Raw genomic sequence first — 12,185 nt, forward strand, 5'->3', positions numbered from 1 at the left:
AGCCCGGCTTGACGATCGGTCGTGTAAGGGTACTCATGTCGAAAAGTGGCCCCATAAAGATTTTCTGGGCGTTCCTTGGTGAAATTGTTGAGAAACTGGCGCTGCCGTGGGAGGCAGAGAATTGCTGCCGCCGGTTACCTACCAGCCAAATAGGTACAAGTGCGCTTCCGGGCCCGGTGCTCGGCAGAATAAAGTTTCAGGTCGCTTGTTAGGGCACCAACCCTTTGAGAAATTGGCGGCATGGGGCCTCCAGACCTAAAATAAGGTCACGTTTATTTTTTTTTCCATTTGCCGTGCTATTCGTCATTTCGAATGAAATAATAGAACGAAAAAGGAATGTAAGAAAAAAATGCGCAGAAACGAACTACGTCGATTGCCAGTGCGATGCCAGAGCATCCATAGGAAGACTGAAGGCCGAGCTCACGGTTGTAACTTTGTTGTTCGAGTGATGTTAATTCATCCGTACCACTGTCTTCGTCGCAATTGTTGCTTCCCACCATCGACGCTAGCAGTCTGTAAAAACAGAAGTAGAAGACGCACTTACAGTTTCTAAGGTCAACTCCCCGCGTGAATGCGTGATAAATGAATACCACATTTGTGCAGCCCTTAGCCTAGCAAAGAGTTTTACAATTAAATTAAAAAGTTCTCGCCTTTATTTGGCGATAAACTTTTCATGCCAATTGAGCATGGTGGCCTAAGACTTGCTCTCCTCTTTTTTAGGCAACTTAAAAATTACTTCTTTTCTTATATGAAGTCCACAACCAATGTCGGCGTGAAATGTTGCAAGTTCTTTTATAGTTAAGTACGTAGCAAACATTGTTGCCTCACCGATGGTGACAGAGCTGCGAGCAGAGCTTTGACTTTTCCCAAAGTTATCGAAACACCGTATTTTTTAAAAGCAGCGTTGAACCTAGAATTTATTCTCAGTGCTTCCCACGAAGCAATGCCCGATGAACTGCTCTTCCGGTTCCCTTCTATCGTCCGCTCTATGTTCAATGTTGGTATCACAGTGTGTCTAAGCGAGCCTCGGCGGACCTGCATTTCTCCATGAATAAAAAGGTTTTTCTTCAAACTGCAGGCACTCAGCAATACTTCCAGTTGAAGTACCATAGAAAGCAAGGAACTGTTTTGCTTCGTGGTCGACTGACTGCCACCTGTGGCTTTGGTCTAAAATACTTTATCGCCCCCGTTTGACCTCTCGTAAACAACTGACCCCATGTAAGAGGCATGCGTGCTTCCAGGAGGAGCCGCCGGCGATACTGAATGCATGCACGTGCTTACTTGATATTTTAGTTATATTGTGTCCAATAATAATAATAATATCTGGGGTTTAACGTCCCAAAACCACGATATGATTATGAGAGACGCCGTAGTGGAGGGCTCCGGAAATTTCGACCACCTGGGGTTCTTTAACGTGCACCTAAATCTAAGTACACGGGCCTCAAACATTTTCGCCTCCATCGAAAATGCAGCCGCCACAGCCGGGATTCGATCCCGCGAGCTTCGGGTCAGCAGTCGAGCGCCATAACCACTAGACCACCGTGGCGGGGCAGTTATATTGTGTCCAGGATGCACTGTTTGTCAATTTATATTGCTCTGTTTGCATTAGTGGTCTTCATGTATTAAATGAAAAAAAAAAAAAATAAGTGCGTACGCAGAAGTATGCGTAAGACACTCAACTGTTGAGCGCAGGATTTCTGGTTCGAAATCTCTCAAACCGCGCAATTTTCTGAGCTTCTTGTTTTTGAGGTTTGAGGTTTTTGAGTTTTCGTTTTGAGGCTTTTTGAGGTTAGACAAAAAATTTCTGGTTGAGTACTTTCAGAAATGACCGTCAAGAAAAAAAAAAAAAAATTCGACAGATCCCACGCTTTGTGGGAATCGGTTTCATGCGAAGCAGTCAGCGAGTACTTCTATGAGCACTGTATTTTGTGGCTCTGAGCCAAGCGTTACGAGGTTGATCGACGTGTTTCTGTAAGTGTAGTAGCAGTGTGCCCATCGTGGGCTTACCAGGCAAATCGACAACACTGGCGCTTAAAGGGTAACTTATGGTGCAACGTAACGTCAGCCCTCACGTCAGAGTACATACGTCAGTATTATCGAAACTAAGTGCACTTTATGGTGAAATCATGTGAATATCATGCGTAACTTTCGTTAATGTATTCCTCCGGCATCCAGCAATGCTTCAATATAGTTTGCTGAATCATAGGGATCCAAATGTAATGTTTATTAGACTGCTACAGAAGCGGAGCCAACACTGGAACCACAGACGTTAATCTGATATGACGCGTGCATCGTAGGAGCATATATGTAGTTCTCACTGCTTTCTTGTAAAATTAGGTAGCCAGCACCACAACCACAACTGACGTTGCACCGACATTACGCCTGCATAGGCTGTTTTTCCAAACCAGTTTATAGACCTGGCGTGGCTCTCTGATAGAATACCCGACTGCCACGCAGAATGCTTGGGTTCGATTCCTGCTGGGATCCTAATTTTAGGGGCGAAGCTCCTTATGCCGTGGGTCTGTCCATCCTCCGTTTGTTTGTAGCAGCCACCTCTAGTTCCTGAAGTGCTCACTAGATGGCGTTGGTGGCGCGCGCCAAGTAGCGCCAAGAGGCTCCCTCTTGGCGCGCTTCTTCTCTCGCTCGGAGTCGCCGGATGCAAGACAGATGGCGCTGTATGGCTCGCTTTGTAATATGAAGAATGATCCCTAGATGACGCGTGTTAGCGCGCCAAGATAAAGTCCCTGGATATTTTTGGGAAAGTACCGTCTTTCTTTTAACCGAGCCGCCACGCCGAGCACCCTCCTCTCCCGCCTTCCACCTCCCCGCTTCACGGGCCGTCGCCCGAGAAACGCGCGCGAACCTCTTTCTTTTTTTCTTATGTTTTCATTTTTCGCCGAACCCGGCTCTCGCCACTATCCTATCAAGAATGCCATGTCACACTGATAACGAACGTTGCGCGCGTTATCAGCGTGACATAACATTCTTGATATGAAAGTGGCGCGAGCCGGGTTATAGGGCCGGCGCCCGCACAGTGGCCGTTTGGGAGAGGATACAGATATGGTTTGGACACTTGGGAGAGGAGGGTTGGACACCTTGAAGAGGATATAGAGGAGAGTGTGGCTACTTTCTATATATTAAGGGACTTTACGCCAAGAGGCTCCCTCTTGGCGCGCTTTCTCTTTCGCTCGGAGTCGCCGGATGGAAGACAAGGCTGCGGAACGGAGGGCACGGAAGGCGGCGGCAGCGCACGCTCGCAGACAGAATCCTGAGGTGAGAGCCCGCGAGGCCGAAGCTGCACGTCGACGCCGTGAAGCAGATCCCGCCGTTCGAGCCCGCGAGGCCGAAGCTGCTCGACAAGCTGCACGGCTGCGGCGAGAAGACCCCTCCGTTCGAGCCCGCGAGGCCGAAGCTGCACGGCTGCGGCGCGAATCGGAACTTCAAAATGTGAAGGACCGTGAAGCGGCGAGAAAGCGCGCGTACCGGCAGGCAGAGCCCGAGGCTGTGCGAGCACGTGAAGTGGCTGCAAAACGCATCAGGCGGGCTCTGCCCGAAGGCGCCGACACGCGCTTCCAGCGGGACTTCCTTGACAACAGTTTCGGCCATAGTTGTGGTGTGTGCGACAGATTGTGGTTCTCAAACAATCCAGTCACAATGCGTTACACGGAAGATTCAAGGTTTACCGATGATTCACTCCGGAGCTTCGCGCCACTCATCATCATTCACCACGTGGATATGCTGTGTTTTTTTATTCTTTCCATTCGTTGGGTCCACGCTGCCGGTGTCGGTTTTTCTTAACGCTCTCGCATTTAAATTACCAAAGTCTGTTCTCGCCGTTCCTGGGTAGATATAAACTGTCAATCACCTGTGGCACATACACCTATACACCGCGGCCCGTGGTAAACGGGTATGTGCCACACGTGTCTGAAGGAAAGGATTTGAAGACGTACGCTACAGGATTTTCACGTTATTCATGTCATGACCCAACAGTCATATTCGTGGAATATTCTTACCCTCACATGCCAATTTTGTCTACACCAAGTTAAGGAGGCGATCATGAGAGCACCGAGACGTAGGCGGCTAGACAGATAGATACGTAGATAAAAACGCTCAAAGTGCCAAAGGTTCGCTAAGAAATGCTTCGCATTAAAAAAAAAAAAACCCGCATGCATTTGCAAACAGCGATTTCATCGGCTATTTAATTAAAGTACTGCGTGATTTACTGTGAAATTAGCGTGAAGACAGATGGAAGATCAAACTTCTATGGACCGCTGGGCGGCGTTCACCTCGATGTGACCGCGGCGAGATTTGCGACGCGTTGACACTTTCGGAGCCGGCCCGTGCTTTTATGAGTATAAAGGCCTGAACACACGTACGCGTTGCAGCGCGTCAACGCGTGGCTTTTTGATGCGGCGCCGCGCCCTCTCCCTATAGGAAGAGAGGGCGCGCGGCTACGCGAAGCTGCGCGCCCTCCCTCTCCATAGGGAGAGGGCGCGGCGCCGCGTCAAAAAGTCACGCGTTGACGCGCTGCAACGCGTACGTGTGTTCGGGCCTTAAGCCTCCCAACTCGACGTCGTAAAGGTCGTCGAAGTTCGAGGTGCAAAGACTTGTGAAATGAAGCACAAAGAAGCAAGCGTTTAAACGCATCAGAGTTGGAGAAAGGGTCATTTTATCACGAGACTCACACTACATCCACGATAGTACACAGGTTGTTTTCATTCACTGCACGAGTAGGAAAATCAGGTAGAGAAAAGGAAACAGCGCGTCCCATCAAATAATGTTCTCTGCAGACTACTGCTACGTCGGGCAGTCTTTGCTAGTGGTATTCACTGTGTTCACCTGCCAAAGTATTCATTTAGTTCGCTCGCACCATTCCGGTGAATGAACTTAGAAACGTTAAAAATTTGTTGCGGGGAGGCCACTGAACAGAATTGGTATAATAATACTAGTTCAACTTGTTTGACACCAAAACATGCCAAATGAATGCCACGGCAAAGGTTGCCCATCAATACAACCGAAATGACAGGAGGCTCGCGACTGCCAGTGTACCCAACTCGTTTAAGTTTTGCAGCTGGAAGTACGTCAACTTCAGGATTACGAATTAATTTTTTTTTTGCACGAAAAGTATGATGATGCGAGCATACTGCGTCGCATAGCCTGTAACAGAGAAGAATAGGAATCACACTAACATAAAACTTTCAACGAGAGTGATATATCAAGCGGCACGAAGGCTCTAACTTGTGGTCATTTCGAGGGCGACGCTTTCACACTCAATGCAAAATTCGTGTCTTCCAAAAATATCAAGAACGAAACAACAACAACAACATAGCAGCGGGTTGTGGTATTCAAGTGTACAGCTCCTCCGATATCTGTTCCCTTTTTTCACGGGGCAATCTAAACAGACTTTTTGCATCGTCTCGCCACGCTCGACGAGGCAGGTGAGAGTAAAACAAACGCACAGAAAAGCATAAATGTCAACGAACGACCCCGTCACAGTAGAATGAGGGCACATCAGACCACAAAGGGGCAAACAGGCCTGGGGAGCACCGTCTTGCTGCCTGAGCAGAGCACGCGCGGAGTTCATTGATATCACCGGGACAAAGCACGCACACAAACAGCACCACACTGTCAACTGCAACACTGGCGTATCTCCAGTGACAAAACAGACACCGACACTGTGAAGACGAGCGCACCCGTTGGAAAAATGAGTGAAAATATGGTCAGTTCCTTTTTTTTTTCGTATTTTCCTGTTTTTTTCAACCTCTCCGGTACGTGTTTTATGATATCGCAGCCGGATACAATGAGCAAACTTTCCACTATACGCCATCTTTTTTTTTTCTTTATTAGTTTCATCTGTTGGGAGAACGGTGGGACGATACAGGTACTTTTTTTTCTTCTTTGGAACAGAGAATATACACGACGCTGGGGATGGGTGACAGGAGCGTCCCGCGAACAGCGACGACAATAAATAACAAGTGTTTAAATTTCTACACAGTCACAACAGTAAATAGTATATCAGCCTGAACACACGATGAACGCCCGACACATCGGAGATGTGTACCCAATCTCATCTGGCTTTGTATACCACGCCACAACACGGGGGTCCTTGTCTGTGTTGTCAGAAGACATCACTCACTTTAATAATGACAGTGTGAGGTAACTCGGTCCTGGTTTCTTCTCTCACCCCTCCCCCCCACCCTCAACTCACCCCCCATTCTTTTTAACGCAGCCAGCCGTCGTTCTCTCGAGGTCACTAAAGCGTGCTTCCACACCGTTTGAAGATTCACGGCTCGGAAGGCCTCATAGAAAGAATGCCACCGCTAGGGCTGCGAGGCGTTCCCGCACAGAGACCACGTCGTAACGATCACAAAGACTGCAGCAGCCATGTGTGCGAAGGGAATATTCACTCGCTGATTGGAGCAAGCCCGGTGCAGTAACACCTTCATCATTAGGAGCTCCCGCAGCCACGTGACATGTACGCACACAAGTTTATGTCAAAAGTCTGCAAGCCACTTCGTGAGTGACAAGACGCGTCGCCGGACCCTGCGTTTGAGGCTGGTGATCCGGATTTGAGGAGTCTGATGAAGCCCTTTCCGTCTGTTTCTGCGGCTTTGGAGCAATGCGGAAGTTCTGCAAAAAGTAATCGTCGCGGACATATCGGCCGTGGCTTCGAAACTTTTGACACAAACTGCGCCCACTGTCGCCATCGCACGCAGGCAAAGCTTAACAAACGCAGCTTGCCCCGTAAAAGTGCTACATGGAACGCAGGTTATTCCCACAACTACAAAAAATTGTTGTGGTAATGCGAGTATTTGGAGACATAGGAGCACAGAGCACAGCGTACACAATAGGCTGCGATGGCACCACTCATTATACGCGGCATGATTACTGCAGCCGGTCCACTATACTGTTGGCCATAAATCCCGGGCTTGAAAGTAGCAACGCTTCCACAATTTTTCACTCACTTAAATACTGACATAGCATCTATTAAACAGAATGTACAAGTTGTTACAAGTGGTAAGGTAAAAGACAGAAAATACTCCTGAATTAGAATTGAATTGCCAGACTACTCAATGACCCTTCTGTAGCTTTGCCATATTATGCAATGTGGTAAGGCCTTTTTTTTTCTTTAATTTTTATGCAAAATGCAGGCTCTGACATTTGGCAAAGGACACGTGAGGATACATGCAGTACAATACATCGTACAGAAAGGAAGTGTCTAGCGTTTATTATGATAAAGGAGAAAACGCGTTAGGTGACTTAAACAACAGGCATAAAACTACAACGCACAACGGCAAATGACCCCGAGTACAAAGGGAGCAATGAACGGACGCCAGTATTTCTATAACATTCAAGCGCCAAGTCGTAATTTGCTCAGTGCTTGGTGCGGTGTGGCGTTCTGGTGTTACAGCGCGACCATACCACGCGCAAAAAAAAACAACAAAAAATATTTACAAAAAATGCGCCGCTTAGTAGAGAGAAAGGAACTTTACCATGCACCGGAGAGTAGCCTGTATGAACGATAAATCACGTAGCGCTGATTAAAAAAAAAATCATGCGCTCATATACTTGAGGGCTCGCTTTCAAAATGTCTCAGAATTAACACGATGAAAGGTTACGTAGTCATCAGCAAATCATGCAATTCATTGTTCGCCAATGTTCGCCGAGTAAGGTGCATAAGTAAACATTGCATTTAAAAATAGTAATAATTTCTGGGTTTTAGGTGCCAAAAACCACGATATGATTAGGAGACACGTCGTAGTTGGGGACTCCGGGTTAATATCGACCACGTGGGCTAAATGTTCAGTTAACCTCGCAAAGGTGTGATGTTATTGTCATGACATTTCAGTTTATTTATTGGATACGAAACGCCGCACTCGTTTTTTCATACGCGTTCTGATCACAATATGTGGAAAAGAGCTGAGGGATTATTTAATCGGTGGACACGACGAGTCGAAGTTCGCGCGACAGCTTTCCCTTCCGCAGACCTCTTTCTGGATGAGAGAGGTGACCAGTACTGTGGGGCCTGAAAAATAAGTAAACAATGCAAGAAAAAAAAAACAGCGAGAAATTTTATGCCGTAAAATGAAAGGAGAAAATACAGTGACGCTTCTGGTTGCAGAATATCTCAGGCATTTAAAAAGATAACTACATGAACGTGAAATTACAGCGCGATTAAGCAGTCGACGGTACGCGAAATCAACTTAGGCTACTCAAACATTGCCCTGTCTATACACTCAGAAGGCGACTACGAATCGTCACAAAATGAAGAAATGCATTTGAAAAACTTCGGCGTACTAGACATCCCGGGTAGCAATATAACCTTTATTTCTGAGGAAAAAACAACCACAAAAAAAAGCAGGCTTTTCGGACATCTAGATAGGTTGATCCGCAGTCCTCTCACGTCAGAGTTAAACTTGAAACGCTATTTCTTTAGGCTACATTAAACTATACCGCATAATGACGGCCACGTAAAGATGCGGACGAGCTACGCACTTGAAAACATGGACTAGTGAAGAAACCCGTAAGCAGTGTATCCTTTTCCTCCGAAGTATTCACAGCTGTTTAATTTAATGTAAGGACGGGAAGCGAGAACCGGGAAAGCTTGCTCAAACGAGCTGCACGCATTTCTCACGCGGGTCCTATTGACCAAAGCTGCGTACTTGTCTTCAGCAAAATATTCGACTACAATTATATTCAAATCGCGCTTAGTCATCATTTGCAGACTGAAATGACCATACAAATGGCACAATTGTCGGAATGTGCGAGTCCTCACAAATTGTACGGAAATATTACTACGGCGATATGTACTATGTCTTACTACCGACGTGCGATTGCTTAAAAGCTAGAGGTACCATTCGCCTCGCTCGTGATAACGATTCTTTGTCGGCTGACGTCATGAATACCGTATCGTTGGCTATCGTGACAGAGCAGCGTTTGCTATTCGGGCGACTGTTCTTTCTATCCTTACGCGAGCTTTTCAGAAAAGGTAATTGAAGGGCCGGCTATTCAAAAATTAATTGTAACTAAAGGCGGCATACATATAAAAAATTATAGTGAAAAATGAAGCAAGTGAAATACACACCAACTAGTTCAATATATAGTATCCTGTAATTCCATGTTGCAAGCGGGAAACACGTCTATGCGCCGTGGCCACTCATTAAACATTTCCTGCGCGAGAGTTAGTGCATTTCATGGGTCAAACGCAGATAAAATGATATCGTAGTTGAAATGAAGAGGACGAAATGGAGTTGGGCACGGTACGTAATGCGCAATAAAGGCAACAGGTGGTTTTTGTTAGGCTATGTAAACGACTACATGGTCGCCAAGTTAAGGGACAGTTAGAGAGTGCTGCAGAGCCTTGCATGGAGTAACGACCTCAAGAAGTTGCCGGGCGCAAGCTGAGTTGGATTAACGCAGGACAGGGATGACTGAATATCACTGAAAGCGATGTTCCCACTGTGGACTTGAAAACGGCTGTATTAAGTATTCACAGAACAGCTTTATGAAATTGGAGTGTCTGGTTAGCTTGCGCCCACTGTCACTTCCATATGATGCGTGGTATTAGTGAGGCAAGGTGTGGTTCGTTTGAGCACGCAACTCCACGTAACTTCGGCCACGCTTTAAGTTAACTGCTCTCAAAACATGGCTTTTAGTTTTGATCTCGTTTGCCGATTTCTCAAAACGGTATGCCTTAGTTGTACTGTATTCAAGGTGCATCCTTCGGGTATGCTGCAAAATTTCTACGTATAAGACGAAGTGCTTTGTCACATCAAGTACACACGGATACATGCGACGCCTTCTGTAGGGCATGGGGATGAGAGGATGTGCATTTTACCAAGTATCTAACTGGACTGACAGAGAACACTGACAGATGAGTACTACCACAGTAAGGAAGATTGTATACCACATATCATTTATGAAAATTAAGAATATATAGTGTTCAGAAAAACGCGTCCTGAAACGAAAATAAAAATACAATAAAGGTGCACATGTTACTGGTACAATTTTACCCTATTAATTTGCTTAATGCACCCGTTATATTATACCCATTATACCCGTTATATTATACCCGTTATATACCCATTAAATATGTACACCGCCGCCGGATCTGCAGTTAACGACGCGCTAATGATTGTAGCAGAGACGCTATGAGTATTGCTGCTATGTCTGGTAGAAGCATTTTTTTCTAGAGCTTTAGTCCATGCAGAAAGGCTGGAAATCCATGGCACTTCGGTGTGACGTCGCCGTCGCATCGACAACGCCAAATGTAAGTGCATGCTTGGGCGTGGGCCAGTTGATGAATAAACCTATGTAGAGGGGGTCTCTCTCTCTATTTCTCACGCACGCACGCACACACTCACACACACACACACACACACACACACACACACACACACACACACACACACACACACACACACACACACACACACACACACACACACACACACACACACACACACACACACACACACACACACACACACACACACACACACACACACACACACACAGATTGAGAGAGAGAGAAGTGTGAAAGGATGCTGGGCTGCAATTTCAAGCACGACCTTGCTTTTTTGTCACAGATCGCGGACCCATTCACGCTCGGTGAGCTCCATGCCCAAATGTTTACTACAAATGAAGTTTGTCGGACGTGATACAGGCCCTCATACATAGGTTTAGTAGTCGGCTCATAATGCGCTTGCTCGCGTAAGCAGGCAATTTTGTTTCAAATTACATTACAGCTTTGTGACTACACTACTGTTACTTGTTAGGTAGTTACGCATGCTCTAGGTTTCAAGAAAAATTGTTTTTCCATTGTTCAACATTCTTGAAGCTCTGCGCAGTGAGTAAGAATAAAGGCTCTTTCAAACATATTAGTAATACAAGAGCAGCGTAGTAGCGGTTTTTCAGCACTAGAACAGTGCAGCAGTCAATCGCGACTCATTTGGTTTACTTTGGCTAAAGAACAACTATCGCTTCTGGATTTAAAGACTAGACACTGAGAACGATGAGAGGGAAAGAGAGAGAGGGTCAAGTAGACTATCGTCCAGTTTTCTGTCCTACACCGGTGTTAACGGCAATATCAGAATAAACTGAGACGGAACACTGCCCATACACAAGAGGATCGACAAGACGACTACTAGTGGTCGCTCACGCAGCTGCGCATGAAAAAGAAAAAAAAAATAACTGTAGGGTGGAAGGAAGGAGCCTCTACACTATCCCGTCGTGCTTCGAGCAATCCTTTCTGTATAAGACGCACAGAATTCTCGTGAAACGGGTGAGACGTCGCAGAGAGCGTTAGGAATCATAAAACGAGTCGTATGGAAGGGCTGGGCAAAGATACTTTGAAGTTGTGTCGCGATGCGATACGAGTTAATCGGGCAACAAGTATTGCAGACACAGATAAAACATACTATCATAATTATTGTATACGATGCGGTACTCTCCAACTGTAGCGTTAGATGCTTAGATACATTCGCAAATTTGTTACTTAGATGTATATATTGTGGCAGCAAACGCCTATGAACAGTAACAACAACAACAACAAAAAAAAAAGGATGTTTACTTGATAATTTCTTAAGGGCGACGAACTGTTTTATTTAAATGAAATGACGGTTAGTATCGCAAAAGCTTTGCTTTTCTTGCTCAAAGTCTACTAGTTTAATTTCGAAACACTATTGGGGTTGCTTTGGCTGGTTAACATGACAGCTATTTATACTCTGGGCTGTCAGTGGGTTTTGCTCGTAGCTTTTGTAACTGATGGGAGTCGCTGCTCTGTTTGCCCACCAGCTAGCGGGTTACCACCTAATTAGAAGAACGTCAATAAAAAGCCTCCGCGCTAATAAGGATGTGGGGTTTTGCCGCGTCGGCAAACGTATTACCGTTTATCAATACCGGATCACCGGACAGGTGTACAGCAGCAACAGTGTTTGTAGCGACATTTTTTGGTGGCGCATCCAGTATACATAGAGAACATAAAACTGCAATGATTTTTTATATCCTACTTATCTGCTCGCGTAAAGCGTTAGTTCTCGACATATGCACCAGCGTGCAGCTTTTTAACAATTTTCCGTCAACGAGAGAACTTGTGCAGCCCAGAAACGTCTCAGACCAATTGCATAGGGGCACAAAGCGTCGCACGACAGCGCCACTATTCACACTAATAGCTCCAATTTCCT

This window comes from Rhipicephalus sanguineus, chromosome 1 (assembly GCF_013339695.2).
Source record: "Rhipicephalus sanguineus isolate Rsan-2018 chromosome 1, BIME_Rsan_1.4, whole genome shotgun sequence".
Lineage (NCBI taxonomy): Eukaryota > Metazoa > Arthropoda > Arachnida > Ixodida > Ixodidae > Rhipicephalus > Rhipicephalus sanguineus.